Source organism: Lepidochelys kempii, chromosome 1 (assembly GCF_965140285.1).
Source record: "Lepidochelys kempii isolate rLepKem1 chromosome 1, rLepKem1.hap1, whole genome shotgun sequence".
Classification (NCBI taxonomy): Eukaryota; Metazoa; Chordata; order Testudines; family Cheloniidae; genus Lepidochelys; species Lepidochelys kempii.
This window is the reverse complement of record NC_136380.1, coordinates 1,960,121-1,976,164: the sequence shown is the minus strand read 5'-3', so window position 1 is coordinate 1,976,164 and position 16,044 is coordinate 1,960,121. Positions and strand designations below refer to the sequence as shown.

General features: G+C 42.7%; 1 pseudogene; it reads left to right on the top strand.

Annotated features, from left to right (window-relative positions):
• The first annotated feature begins 3,489 nt into the window (after nucleotides 1-3,489).
• Nucleotides 3,490-15,252, top strand: LOC144930835 (olfactory receptor 52R1-like; annotated as a pseudogene).
• The last annotated feature ends 792 nt before the right edge of the window (nucleotides 15,253-16,044 follow it).

Genomic DNA, 16,044 nt, shown 5'->3' with positions numbered 1-16,044 from the left:
AACATTCTCAGTCCTCCATCTAGTGTCTGCGGGTTTGTCAACACAGCATCTAGAGACATCGCTCCCAGCTCTGAGAGAGCCAGCATGCTAAACACAGCAGGATAGCCTTAATGGTGCGGGTGCCAAGTTCAAGCCCATCGGATCCCCTAGCTGTGTTTTTGGGAGGCTGCTTGCGCTGAGGCAGCTACACTTCTATTTGTAATGAGAACATAAGAACATAAGAATGGCCAGACTGAGTCAGACCAAAGGTCCATCCAGCCCAGTATCCTCTCTTCCGACAGTGGCCAATGCCAGGTGCCCCAGAGGGAATGAACAGAACAGGGATTCATCAAGTGACCCATCCCTTGTCGTTCATTCTGAGCTTCTGGCAAACAGAGGCTAGGGACACCATTCCTGCCCATCCTGATTAATAGCCATTGATGGACCTATCCTCCATGAATATATCTAGTTCTTTTTTGAACCCTGTTATGGTCTTGGCCTTCACAACATCCTCTGGCAAGGAGTTCCACAAGTTGACTGTGTGCTGTGTGAAGAAATACTTCTTTTTATTTGTTTTAAACCTGCTGCCTATTAATTTAGTTTGGTGACCATAGTTCTTGTGTTATGAGAAGGAGTAAACAACACTTCCTTATCCATATTTCCCCTTAGCTGTCTCTTTTCCAAGCTGAAAAGTCCCAGTGTTATTCATCTCCCCTCATAAGGAAGCCGTTCCATACCCCTAATAATTTTTGTTTTCCTTTTCTGAACCTTTTCCAATTCCAATATATCTTTTTTGAGACAAGGCAACCATATCTTCACACAGTATTCAAGATAAAGGCGTACCATGGATTTATATAGATGCAATATGATGTTTTCTCTCCTATTATCTAACCCTTTCTTAATTATTCCCAGCATTCTGTTTGCTTTTTTGACTGCTGGTGCACATTGAGTGGATGTTTTCAGAGAGCTATCTGCAATGACTCCAAGATCTCTTTCTTGAGTGGTAACAGCTAATTTAAATCCCATAATTTTATATGTATAGTTGGGATTATGTTTTCCAGTGTCCTTTACTTTGCATTTATCAACATTAAATTTCATCTGCCATTTTGTTGCCTAGTCACCCAGTTTTGAGAGATCCTTTTGTAGCTCTTTGCAGTCTTCCTGGGTCTTAGCTATCTTTAGTAATTTTGTATCATCTGTAGATTTTGCCACCTCATTGTTTACCCTTTTTTCCAGATCATTTATGAATATGTTGACTAGAACAGACCTCCTGGGGACATCACTATTTACCCCTCTCCATTCTGAAAACTGACCATTTATACCTACCCTTTGTTTCCTATCTTTTAACCAGTTACCAATCCAGGAGAACGCCTTCCCTCTTATCCCGTGGCAGCTTACTTTGCATAAGAGACTTTGGTGAGGGACCTCGTCAAAAGCTTTCTGAAAATCTAAGTGCACTATATCCACTGGATCCCCTTGGTCCATATGCTTGTTGACCCCCTTAAAGAATTCTAGTAGGTTGGTGAGGCGTGATTTCCCTTTACTAAAACCATGTTGACTCTTCCTCAACAAGTTATGTTCATCCATATGTCTGACAATATTGTTCTTTATTATAGTTTCAACCAGTTTGCCCGAGCTGGGTCACAGCTAGTGTGGGTACATCTGCAGGAGTTGGGATTTATATCTCCAGACATAGCCTGTCTTTTTTTTAAGGAACGCTTTTGGTAACTTTACTCCACACCATCAGGAGTAACCCTGCCAGCATTCACAGCTTAGCCTATAATGAATGAGCCATGAGCAGAGTTTTTACCGATTTTCCAAGTGCAATGTACTAGTTGCTTTGTGCATGCTAGGAAAAGTTTCCACTAGCTCCTGGCCTGGATTTTATAGGGTAACTGGGTGCAAAGTAGAGCTTGAAGCTCATGCAAACATGCGGTTGCACTGGTTAAATGTTGGGTGCAATTTTAAACTCATTCAGTTAAATGGATACAAAAGACTTTGTGGACGGTTTGATTGCCGTTTAGTTTAACAAGATTAGGGAGAGTTTTAAGCTACAATAAAAGTGTCCACACAAGGATTTACATATCTTTAATTAAACCAGTTTAATTACAATGGTGCAAGTCTGTGGGCTTGTCTTCCTGTACAGTGCTACAGCGTGCAGCTGCCTGAAGACATCGTCATCACGATTTCAATCCCATGCAGAGGGATTGAATGACACACTGACAATAACCTCCCAGCCAAATTCTACCTTCAGCCAGGTGCAAGCGGTTGCTGTTGGATCCAATGGGACCTAGGCGGGAGAAGCTTTGTGAAAGCAGAATCAGACCCTCACAAGGAACAGCATGGTCACATATTATCAAAGCACCAACCATGCCTAGAATATACAGGGGTCTCTGCCACAAAGCGGGGTGCTGGGAAACCTACAGGAGCTCTGTTACCCTGGGTTGTCAAAACCCCCAATGGGGTGAACTTAACTATTTCACTTCAGGCAGCGTGAAGAATAAATCAATAGGAACTGTTTGATCAAGGAGTAATGCAAGTCAGCATGCTCTTGGCTAACACTGCTGTTTATTACATGTAAGCACACACAGACATAAGCAATAGGTTTAGAACATCCCAGATATTCACCAATATTCTGAGACTGTATTGAGTAACCAGCGACATGCCAGTGCTGGCCAAACACCTCCCTGCCAGGGTGTAAAGATGTCAGGAAAACGTCTCTCCCAGTATGGCTCCTGAGGGCTATTCCCAAGTACCCTTCATTATTTAAACGTTTTATAACTAACTTTTATAAAACATATAGGCCATAATGACCCCTATTAAGTTATTACTTTTTAAATTTTTTTATTAAACTTTTATTATTAATGGCATCTAGACTTAATGATATTCATTTTTTTTCAGTTTTTATTTATTTACTTTTTTTCATACTGATTAGAAAACCTGTCAGCACTTTTGACCTTGCTCCTGAAAGCCTGTCCCCAATTTAACCCTTAACTATGTGGTGTTCTATTTTATTAATTTGTTGTGGCTGAGTGCACATAATATGGTTCCAATTAGCTTGATCACATTCTGGGGCATATACACCTTTTAAATCCAAGGCAACATTCCCCTTTTTAAAGACCATATATTTTAAATATTAATGCCTTTTCATATACATGAGTTCAGTGAGCTTCTTTTGAAAGTCCATCATTAGGCTCAAGGCTCTCAACCGAGACTGAGCAGGAATTTTCTCGCTGGCACTTTTCAGTTTTGCCCCGGATTTGGCCTTGTTAAAGTCCAGACATCATGAACTTACGTTTGGAAAGTGCCCATGGTTTGATTAATATTTTTTTTATTCAGCATTTCAGTGCTAAGATCACAACCAATGCCACTTGAAGCATTAGAATCACCACGATTGTAGGGAAAGTCAAATTGAACATTCCCAATGCCATTCCAACAATGTCATCCACCCATTGTGTTCCAAATCTTTGCTAACCCTTTTAATTACTGTTTAATTTTATTAGAAGTGTGATGGACGGTAACCATGACTTTACACTTCTCCTGCCTAGCAACTTGCAAATAATGTTTTAAATGGGAATGCTCAAATAACATTTTAATAGCAATTAAATGTATTTGAATAGGTACAGGCATTACATTGGAGTATAAGGTGTATTTTACTTTTAATTGGCTGAATTTTTATTAGGCACTTGATATTAAAAAATACATTTTTAATGGCTTCAAATTGTACAAAAGCACTTATTTTGGGGAGATTGTTGGTGATATTAAACACACAATTAATGATGAGCACAGGACACTAACTTTTAAGGCATAAATAATTATTACCCACATAAGCAGCTACAGATTTATTTGCAAATGGATTAATAGCAAAATGACATTTTAAACTACTTTTAAACATATATTTTGTGGTTGCAAAAAGTTTTTGGTAAATTTATATTTAATTACAGATTTTTTTTTAAAGCAGGCTTTCAATTTTACTGTTTTTTTTATTTGGGGCCTATTTTATGGACCATAACATATGATTTCTGGGTTCTATTACTGTTTGATGCATATTAAAGCCTAGAGCTATAATAGGAGAAACCTATTTATATTTGCTTTAGACATTAATAAAACAAATGTAGTGGTTTTTCTTAAACTTATGATTATAAGTAAAATTTATGATATTTTTTACCAGGATTGCAATTTTTTTTAATTTGGGTGGAATTTTTTAATACAATACTTTTAATTTTTAATGGGAGTATTTCATTTATGCCATTCAAAATTATACTTGTACCATATTGATAATTTGTGTTTGCATTTGCATGCATGCCAGGCCAAGGAACCATTGCTCTGGAGGAAACAAACTGCCTGCTCAAGGCAGAGGTGATCAATTTTTTGGGATTGCTTTTTATTTTTTTTAAAACCTGTGCCACCCCATTCTGTATGGAATTTAGCTGACCTAAGGATGCCTTCAGGGGCACTGCTCACTCCTTTAGGTGTTGCCCCGCTGTTTGCAATGAGCATTTTATTTATTCTATTAGGAACTTGCTCCTAAACTGTCCCTTTTTATTCATATGGAGTCTGGGAACATTATGAAGATTTATTAAATATTTCAGCTCCTATACCATGGTTGAACAAACTTTTTACCATGGGGTTTCATTGCTCAAATATTTGCTAATGTGTGATTGACATTTACTTTTTTTAGGGTGTGGGCTCTATTAATGACCAATTGCTTTTTTACATTTGTTTTAACCAATGTAAGTCAAGTATTGGTTTATGCTCCAATTAAATAATGTACGGGTGGTTCCAATATTTTTACTTTATGGAGTCACTGAAGGAGCCATTTTTCTGTTATATCCCTGATTAATACTCAGAATAAATAACTGTTTGGACCTCTAGCTGAAATTAAGACATTACAGGAATTTAATAAGGTTCAAAATGTTGTTTCCTTTTACAAAAATATTTTGTATCAAATTAAAAAAACAAAGAGCAATTTGATTTAATGAATCTATTGGGAAAAAAAAAACATTAACATTTTAAAAGAATTAAAAGTGTTAGTTGATTTTGCTAACAGGGTTCTGTGGGAAACACTGCTTGGAACATTCTGGGAACCAGTAAAGATTTCAGCAAGCTACCAGTTAGCAGTCCTTAAAACATTTAAAGAGTTGGAGTGGCCGCAATGGGCTCCAGACATTCTGTCAATTGCAGAGAAACTCTGGGAGATGTGGAACAAAAATAAAATAAAATGTGGTAAAATTAAAGCAAAAATCCTAGTTACAGGTCCTGATCCCCCACCTCAAAAGCAGTACAGGTATCCAGGAAAGGCAGAAGCCCACCTGAAAGGAAACAATTAATGGGCTTTTAAGCCAAGGGGTTTTAGTGAAACAGTCAAGTCCCAAGAGTGCTGATCTCTGGCCATTCCTAAAAAGTAATGGCAAGATTTGGAAGCTGGTAGTTGATTTGCATCCTCTTAATTGGGTTACAATTAACAGGGAGGAGGACCCAGTGGTTTTCAGTTTTGGATTTGGCCAGTTCTTTCTTTGCTATCCCTTTACATTGGAACAGCTATTACAGATTTGCTGTCACCTTTTTTTTTTAAAAAAGCTATGTTTTCCCAGTATTCCCATAGGATGGACGAACAGCCCTACTATTTCCCATGCCTGTGCCGTTAAGGTGTAGAATGGAATGCCTAAAAGGGAAAGTGTGATTTCTTATGTGGGTGACATCCTGATTTTCAACCAGACCAAAAAAAATATGAATCATAGAATCATAGAATATCAGGGTTGGAAGGGACCCCAGAAGGTCATCTAGTCCAACCCCCTGCTCGAAGCAGGACCAATTCCCAGTTAAATCATCCCAGCCAGGGCTTTGTCAAGCCTGACCTTAAAAACCTCTAAGGAAGGAGATTCTACCACCTCCCTAGGTAACGCATTCCAGTGTTTCACCACCCTCTTAGTGAAAAAGTTTTTCCTAATATCCAATCTAAACCTCCCCCACTGCAACTTGAGACCATTACTTCTCGTTCTGTCATCTGCTACCATTGAGAACAGTCTAGAGCCATCCTCTTTGGAACCCCCTTTCAGGTAGTTGAAAGCAGCTATCAAATCCCCCCTCATTCTTCTCTTCTGCAGGCTAAACAATCCCAGCTCCCTCAGCCTCTCCTCATAAGTCATGTGTTCTAGACCCCTAATCATTTTTGTTGCCCTTCGCTGGACTCTCTCCAATTTATCCACATCCTTCTTGTAGTGTGGGGCCCAAAACTGGACACAGTACTCCAGATGAGGCCTCACCAATGTCGAATAGAGGGGAACGATCATGTCCCTCGATCTGCTCACTATGCCCCTACTTATACATCCCAAAATGCCATTGGCCTTCTTGGCAACATATGGAAGTTCTAGACAGGGTGTTACAAAAAATAAAGGTGAAACTGAAAGGCCTGTTGTATTCCCAACAAATGAATTCTCTTGGAGTGACTTTGGGACAGGAGAGACATTCCCCTGATCAGCGGAGAGTGGAACTGATTCTTAAACTACCAGCTGCTGCATATGTGACAGCTCTGAAATCCTTTCTAGGAATGGTTAATTTGTCTCAAGATTTTATTAAGGGATTTTCAAAAAAAGGCACTGCATAGTTTGTTAAACAAGGGGGTGGTATGGAACTGGTGCCCCCCACATCAGGAAGCCACGATCCAGTGAAAGCAGGCCTTCGTTCAGGCCCCAGCTCTGGCATATCCTCAGGTGGGACAACTGTTTGTGTCACAGCTGGCAACTACAGAAAAGGGACTGGGAGCTGCGCTGAGATAGAACCATGGAACAGGGCTCCATCTGGTGGCTTATGCAGCCAAAATTTTAAATAAAACAGAAAGGGGGGTTACTCCATGTAAAAACAACAGTTTTAGCCATTAGTTTGGGCTTTGCAGCATTAAGAATGTCTGGTAGGATTGTCCCCAGTGATATTAAAAACTGCTCACTCCCCAGTAAAGTATGTGCTCACTAAAACTATTAACAAGGGTCATGTGTCCACCCCAGACTAGCAAAGTGGACCCTAGTCTTGTTGAATAAAAATGTAAATATAAAAAATCCACCTCCAGTGATATCCCCAATACCCTACAGTCTCGTGACAGAGGGAGAGGAGCATGAGTGTCCCTTACTAGAGTCGGTACCCCTAGACTCCTCACCCTCAGAGGCAGGAGCTGTGTTAAATGAAATACAGGACAAGGTGAATGTCATATGGTTTGTAGATGGCTCCTGTTTTCCCCCCAAAAGTGAAACCAAACACAGGATATGGTGCTGTAAAATGTCCTCCTAATGAGGAATTTAAAGGACTATTTAAATACCTGCCGCACTCTGCCCAGGCAGCTGCAATTGTGGCCACTGCAGTAGCCCTTCAACATATCCCCACCGTTCAGAGGGTAGCCATTTTACTGATTCGGACTGGGTCCCCCATGCCCTACTGCACTGGGTTCCCAAGTTATAAAAAAGCATGAAATCTGCAGATGGGAAACCCACAGAGCATGCTGACAAGTTAGTGTACATGTGGGCTTTAGCAAAGGCACAGAATACAATAACATCTTAAAAGTACTCCTTTTCTTTTTACATCTTAAAAGGGGGAATGCTCATACAATAAAAACTGAGGCAGACCAATAAAATAACCAGGCTGATCAGGAAGCAAAACAAGGGGCAAGGGAAGGCATTTGAAAATAAAATAATAATAAAAAAAAACCCTTGGCTAGATTGCAAACTGCTGGCAGGTGGCCAAATATGAGCAGGGATGTGGAACAGTTTGTAAATAACTGTCTTCCCTGTGCAGCCAATAATCTTGATTCCAGTCGTCAAAGGACCTCTAAGACACCAGAGGATTGAAGGACCTTGGGCCCATTTACAGACTGATTGCATTGGCCCTTTGCCAAGAACGGCCAGGGGTAATCAGTATTGTTTAGTAATTATTGATCCATTTACAAAGTGGATTAAAAGAATTCCCACCCGAAATAATAGAGTCCAAATAACAGGCTGGGTGCTGATTTAGCAGGTTATAACTAGGTGGGGAATCCCCTCTCCCCGCCCCCAAATTAATTCAGATTGCAGTCCGCAGTTTATCAGGGACATCACCAAAGGAATTTGTCAAGCATTAGAAATTAAGCAGGGACTGCACATAGCAGGGCACTCTCAAAGTTCAGGCCAAATAGAAAAATTTAACCTCACTCTTAAAACTGCTCTAAGAAAGGGTAGAGAACCAGCAGGGTAATGACTACGATCAGCAACTGCCATTTATTCTTATGGCCATAAGAGGTTCTGTGGTCCCCCATGGAGTTATCCCATTCAAGGCAATGACTGGAAAAGACTTGTGCCTTCTAGAACAACGGTGGGTAGATGGGACACCATGTGATAACTGGCAACCTTGAGTCCTTACCAACCAATGGATGCAGCAGCTGTTAAAAGCTGTCACTAGTACTCGTAGGCAGGTTGCTGTGGGTTCATTCCTGAACAAGAACTGGCCAGGCATGATAGTTTGGACTGCAATAGATGTACACTGGTGATTACAGAATCCCGACCACTTTAGAGCCAACATCATCATCATTCTTATGTATTCACATGGACTTGTTGGAAAAGCATATTTGTTAATACACAAAATAAAGACTGCTCATGCAGTGGTTGTCACTGGGTAGGATCTGACAGGCTGCTAATTAATTGTAGCAAGCCCAAGTGCACTCACTTGTGGAATGACATCCCAACGCGAACAACCCAGGGGAAAAGACAATCCACTGTAGGCTGAAATATTCCCCCTTGTTTCCAAATGCTAAAAACCCCATCAAAACAGCAAAATTGAAAATAGTGACACGAAAAAACAAAATGGACAATTCTTTTGTCTTGCACTTAAAAAGCCCCAGGTTTTCAGAAAGTTTACAAAAAAAAAAATTAAAAAAGCATGGCTAAATGGTCTTAATGACCCCTATTTCATTGTTACTTTATAAACCTTTAATAAACTTTTATTATTAGAGGAGTCTAGATCAGTGGTTCTCAATGGCGTCGCCAGGGCTGACTTAGACTTGCTGGCTCCTGGGGCTGAAGCCTGGGCCCCACTGCCAAGAGCTGAATCCAAAGCCCAAGGACGTCAGCCCTGTGTGGGAGGGCTCAGGCTGCAGGCCCCCTGCCTGGGGCTGAAGCCATTAAGCTCTCAGCTTTGGCCGCCCTGCTCGGAGTGGTGGGGTTCAGGCTTTGCTCCCCTGTAACCAGGACAGTGGGGTTTCGGTGGGCTCAGGCTTCAGTCCCTCCTCTGGGGGTTGCGAAGCAATTTTTGTTTGTCAGGAGGGGATCACAGTGCAATGAATTTTGAGAACACCTGGTCTAGACTTAAGGCTGTTTATTTACTTTTTTTTTTTAGTTATTTACTTTCTTATATTTATTAGCAAAACTGCTAGTACTTATGACCTTGATTCTGAAAGGCTGTCTCCAAATTAACCCTTAACTAAATTGTGTTCTATTTTATTAATTCATTTTGTTGGAATGCACATAATAGGGTTGCAATTAGCTCGATCGCATTCTGGGATATATACGCGCCTTAAATACTGGGTGACACCACTGTATGGGAGAGGGAAATTCACACTGAATTCACATTTCCCAGCCAAGCCCCACTGAATAACCCTGCCTCTTCTGGGCAGTTAAAGGGGGATAAAGCTAAGAGGGTCACCCAGGCTAAGCGCCTTTCCTGCAGAGTAATCTTCCAGAGAAGTGGCTCTCACAGCTCTCTCCCCAGTCCCTCAGCCTGCCCCTATCTCAGCTTCCCTGGCCAGGTACAACCTTTGGGATCCCCCATTACCAATCTTAGTTCTGTGATTCCTCGGGGCTATTATGTGGGACAGGTGCTGCAAATGTGGGACATTCTTGAGCTCCAAAGCCCTGCACTCACCCAGCTCCTGCGCAGCAGAGAGGGGCTGCCCTGGGCAGCGGGAGGTGTCCGGAGAGTCTCTGTGCCATGCTGGAGGAGCGCTGGGCAGGGAGGTTTATAGCCATCACCGTGGAATCCCAGCCGAGTTTCTGCCTCACCTGAGGAGCCGCAGCTTCACAAAGAGCATGAGATTGATAAAGAGTCCCCGGTTTTCCCCCTCCCTGGTCATACAGTGCCCCAAGGGGGCTGGGCAAGCCCATGCACCAGGGACAAGTGGAGACAATTGGGAAACTCATTATTTTAAAACAAATTAAAAGCCATACAGGGTTTGCCGAGGGTCATGAAGTCTAGAAGCCTGTTCAAGTGCTGTATGTTTCTGGAGTCATTCATAGATCCAGCTGCAAGAACATTGCTGGCTGTGAGCTGGTTGCAGAAACCACAACTTTTGATAGGCCCTCTCCGCAGCATGGCTCCTGCATGACCTTGAGGACTTCACAATGTATGGCTCCTCCACACCTGTTGGCTTTTCCCCAGCCTTTAGTTTAAAAAATCCTCCATAGCCTTTTTAATTTTACTTGCTTGTGAGCTCATCCCTCCTGTATGGGCCACTCCTTCCCCAAAAGTTTCCCCAGTTCTAATAAACCTAAACCCCTCCTACTTACACATTGTCTCATCCACAGATTGAGACCCTGCAGCTCTGCCTGTTTTACTGGTCCTCAACGTGGAATAGGAAGCATTTCAGAGAATGGTACAATGGAGTTTCTGAAATTTTATCTCTTACCTAGCAGCCTAAATTTGGTCTCCAGGACTCAAGGACCTCTCGCTTACCTTTCCTTATGTCATTGGTACCTACCTGTACCACAGCCACTGGCTCCTCCCCAGAACTACCTATAAGGCTATGTAGATGTTTTGTGAGATCCTCTACCTTCGAACCCAGCAGGCAATTCACCAGGTGGTTCTTCTGGTTATCATAAACCCAACTATCCATATTTCTAATAATGGGAATCCCTACTACTATTGCCTGTCTCTTCCTAATAACTGGGGTCACAGCCCCCTGGAGTGCAACAGGATATCGTGACATCATCTAGAAAGTGGGTACCAACTATGGAATTGTTTCTCCACTATCATTAAAGTTCAGTATGTATCAGCCTGTTAAGTGCCTCTGGATCCTTCTGTTTTTCTCATTACATAACTTCAATGTGTAACAGCTTGGTTTTCTGGATGTTGCACCAACTGTCTCTGGTCATTCTGGAATCTTTGCATCTTCTTCTTCTTGTTCTCCATCTGCCATCTTTGCTCCGTCCATTGCTCCTTCTGAGGAACAAACAGTAGATGTTGACGGTTTGTGTTGGACTCTTCATTGTTAGTCTCTATCAGAGATGATTTGGGCTCTGAAATATTTTTCTTTACCACAGCTGGAGTTGTCCATCCTTTTTCTCCATCCAGTTTCACACAAACACAGTCGACAGGTTCTAGACTCAGCAGTTTTTGAGTGACATCTGTGGTAAAAGTGTTTAGAATCTCAATTTTTGCCTTTTTATCTGATTTGGTGACTCTCTTTATGTCTGGCCACTTTGGAGTGGATTTTCCTGGAACATGGGGGAAATTCCGGGAGACTGAAAGAAAGCTGTTGATGGGCCAATATTTAAAAATGGTCAATTAGATTGTGATCCTAGCCCCATATTATTCATAGAATTATACATATGATATAAATATGGCATAACTAAGATGTATTTTATGCAACATGGATCATGTGAGATATCATTGGAATCATTTATGATTCACTGAATATGATTATCCTATTTGTATGCATGTATCATCTCTGTATCTGAAGGAAGGAATATTGACTATGTGCGTTAACTAAACTAAACAGTAACAAGTCACCAGGACTAGATGGGATTCACCCTGTAGTTCTGAAGGAACTCAAATGTGAAATTGCAGAACTACAGACTCTAGTCTATAACTGGTCATTTATATCAGCTTCAGTTCCAAACAACTGGAGGAGAGCTACTGGGATGCCAATTTTTTTAAGGGATCCAGAGGTGATCCCGACAATTACAGGCCGGTAAGCCTGACTTCAGTACTGGGCAAACTATTAGTAAAGAACAAAATTTTCAGACTCATTGATGAACATAATTTGTTGGGGAGGAGTCAACGTGGTTTTTGTAAAGTGAAATTATGCCTCACCAATCAACTAGAATTCTTTGCAGGGTCAACAAGCATGTGGAAAAGGGGGATCAAGAGGATATAGTGTACTTAGATTTTCAGAAAGCCTTCAACAAGGTCCCTCAACAAAGGCTCTTAATCAGAGTTAGCTGTCATGGGATACGAGGGAAGGTCCTCTCATGGATTGGTAACTGGCTAAAAGATAGGAAACAAAGGGAAGGAATAAAGAGTTAGTTTTCAGAATGGAGAAAGGTAAATAGTGATGTCCCCCAAGGGTCTGTACTGAGCCCAGTCCTATTCAATATATTCAAAAATATTCTGGAAAAAAGGGAAAACAGTGAAGTAGCAAAATTTCAGAGGATAGACAATTGATCAAGATGGTTAAATCCCAGGCAAAAACATGGAAGATGAAATTCAATGTTGATAAATGCAAAATAATGCCCAATGGAAAACCTAATCCCAACTATACATATAAAATGATGGGGTCTAAATTGGCTGTTACCTCTCAAGAAAGAGATCTTGGAGTCATTGTGTTTTATTCATTATCCTGTTAATTCCCTCTGGGGCACCTGGCATTGGTCACAGTCAAAAGATAGCATTTGGGGCTAGATGGACCTTTTGTCTGACCCACTATGGTTGTTCTTATATTCTTATGTTCTTATTAGTTACAAAAGTCTTTGAACCTGGAGAACACCCACCAGACAAAATGCAATCAGTCTGGTTGGTCAGTCAATCAACCATTAGGAAGGACAATACGTCTTTCAAGATGCTAAACTCCCTCCTGCCTGAGAAGTTTCCTGGGATGCTGTTTTGAGACAGCAGGGTGAGATGATCATGTCACCTGGTTCTGGACACCATCTTGGACGTTTAGTGTTTCTGTACTAAGAAGGGGTTCGGGTCAAAATGGGGAAAAAAAAGAATTCCCACCATATGCAAAACCTATTTAAGGCTGGGGAGTGAGTTAATCTTGGCTCATTCTTCACCGAATCCCCACCCAGAACAGCAACTGGAAACATGTAAGAAAGAAAGGGAAAGGAAGGAAAGTACTGAACCCGGGCTGGGAATGGTGTCTGGCCCATGAAGGATATACCTGGAATTTTCAGCTGCAAACAAGAGCAGTTTGTCCGCAAGAAATTCTGCATCCTGCCTAAAACAACATTTAGGGAGAGAAATTACTATTTGTAGCCAATGTGTTTACTGTATTAAGTCTAGTTTGAGTGTTTGCTTATTGCCACAAAAGATCATAAGAACATAAGAACAACAATACAGGGTTAGACCAAAGGTTCATCTAGCCCAGTATCCTGTCTTCTGACAGTGGCCAATGCCAGGAGCCCCAGAGGGAATGAGCAGAACAGGGAATCAACTGATCCATTCCCTGTCACCCATTCCCAGTTTCTGGCAAACAGAGGCTAGGGACACCATCCCTGCCTTTGCTGAGGGACCTTGTCAAAGGTGTTATGAAAATCTAAATACACTATACTGTATCCCCTTTGTCCACATGCTTGTTGACCCTGCAAAGAATTCCTATAGATTGGTGAGGCATGATTTCCTTTCAGCAAAATCATATTGACTTTCCCAGCAAATTATGTTCATCTCTGTGTCTGACAATTTTGTTCTTTACTGTAGTTCCAACCAGTTTGCCCCATACTGAAGTCAGGATCGCCTTCCCTTTCTGCATCATCTATGTCATTGCTGTGCTGGGAAATGTCATTGTTCTCTGCATTATAAAGACTGAGCCAAGCCTGCATGAGCCCATGTACCTCTTCTTGGACATGCTGGCCGTCACCGACCTGGTCCTGTCCACATCCACCCTGCCCAGAATGCTGAGCATCTTCTGGCTGGGCTCCAGGGAGATTGCCTCACCCAGATGTTCTTTGTCCACACCTTCTCATCGGTGGAGCCGGGCGTGCTCATGGCCATGGCCTTGGATCACTATGTGGCCATCTGCTGCCCCCTCTGGCACTCCAGTATCTTGTCCGTCCCAGCCGTAGTGACAGCGGGAAGCCTGGTGCTCGCACGTGGGGTCCTTCTGGTGAGCCCCTTCTCCCTCCTTGTCCGCAGGCTGCCCTTCTGCCAGCTCTGCCTCATCTCCCACTCATACTGAGAGCACATGGCCGTGGTGAAGCTGGTGTGTGGGGATGCTACAGTCAGTGCCATTTACAGCCTGTTCGTGGCTTTTATGGTGGGGGGGGTTGATGTGCTTATCATCTCCATGTCCTATGCTATGTATGCACAGCTACAGACTAGGGACCGAATGGCTAGGCAGCAGTTCTGCGGAAAAGGACCTAGGGGTGACAGTGGACGAGAAGCTGGATATGAGTCAGCAGTGTGCCCTTGTTGCCAAGAAGGCCAATGGCATTTTGGGATGTATAAGTAGGGGCATAGCGAGCAGATCGAGGGACGTGATCGTTCCCCTCTATTCGACATTGGTGAGGCCTCATCTGGAGTACTGTGTCCAGTTTTGGGCCCCACACTTCAAGAAGGATGTGGATAAATTGGAGAGAGTCCAGCGAAGGGCAACAAAAATGATTAGGGGACTGGAACACATGAGTTATGAGGAGAGGCTGAGGGAGCTGGGATTGTTTAGCCTGCAGAAGAGAAGAATGAGGGGGGATTTGATAGCTGCTTTCAACTACCTGAAAGGGGGTTCCAAAGAGGATGGCTCTAGACTGTTCTCAATGGTAGCAGATGACAGAACGAGGAGTAATGGTCTCAAGTTGCAGTGGGGGAGGTTTAGACTGGATATTAGGAAAAACTTTTTCACTAAGAGGGTGGTGAAACACTGGAATGCGTTACCTAGGGAGGTGGTAGAATCTCCTTCCTTAGAGGTTTTTAAGGTCAGGCTTGACAAAGCCCTGGCTGGGATGATTTAACTGGGAATTGGTCCTGCTTTGAGCAGGGGGTTGGACTAGATGACCTTCTGGGGTCCCTTCCAACCCTGATATTCTATGATTCTATGATTCTATGATCCTCCAGGCTGTACTCAGACTCCCATCCACTGACGCCCGTCTCAAGGCCTTCAGAACCTGTGCGTCCCACTTGTGTGTTATCCTGTCATTTTACATCCCTACCCTCTTCATGTTCCTCACCCACCGCTTTGGCCACAATGTCCCCCACCATGTCCACATCCCGGTGTCCAATCTCTACTTGCTGGTGCCCCCCATGTTAAACCCCATTGTGTATGGGGTGCAAACTAAACAGATCCGGGAGAGGGTTCTCCGTATCTTCCAGCAGAAAGGAATGTGAGCAGTGTATGCCTGTCTAATTTAATCTAGGAATATAAAACATTCATCACCATGGCCTCTGACCCATTCATGACCTGCCATCACTCACACTAGTATGTGATCATAGAGATGTCACCATGGACTTCACCTCCACTTCCTGCCCAAGGAAAGCATCTGGTCAGATCACCTCAGTGGAGCTCTAAGGACAAATGTGAAATGGAAACCTCTTCCCTCAGCTGCCATGATACCCTCAGCCTGGGTGCTGGATGGCTCATTGGTGGGGATCTCTGTGGATCTCTATCACCCATCACTCTCAATGATTTATATCAGCTTTTAGCAATGGTTTGCTAGGTCCCAAACAGGTGTATGTTCTAAATATACCCCAAAGTTCAAGGCTCAGGTACAAACTGGGCTCAGGTTGAAACTGGCTGGTTTCTGGTGGCTTCTGAAACATAGACCACATTGAGCTCTGCTACAGGGCTCTGAAATGATTCAAACGGATACTACTTGTTAGGATACAGATATTCAGGCCTGTCTGTAAAGGCCTATACTCTAAGAATTTAGGTGTATTCTTATCACTTGGCTAATTATAGAGGTATGAAAGAAAGAATCAAAATCACTGTCTGCTGGTGTAAGGGCCTTCTCTTACTGTGACAGTCTGAGGCCCTGTTCTTAGGCTAAGGCCTTTGGCTAAGCAGCAGAGGCAGCCATAAGCTGGGAAGCGACCGGTCACATCCTCACATTCCAAACTAGTCACACTGAAATAAGGTGCAATTGGGCTGTTAGGCACTATCAGGACAGGATTGTATTGCTA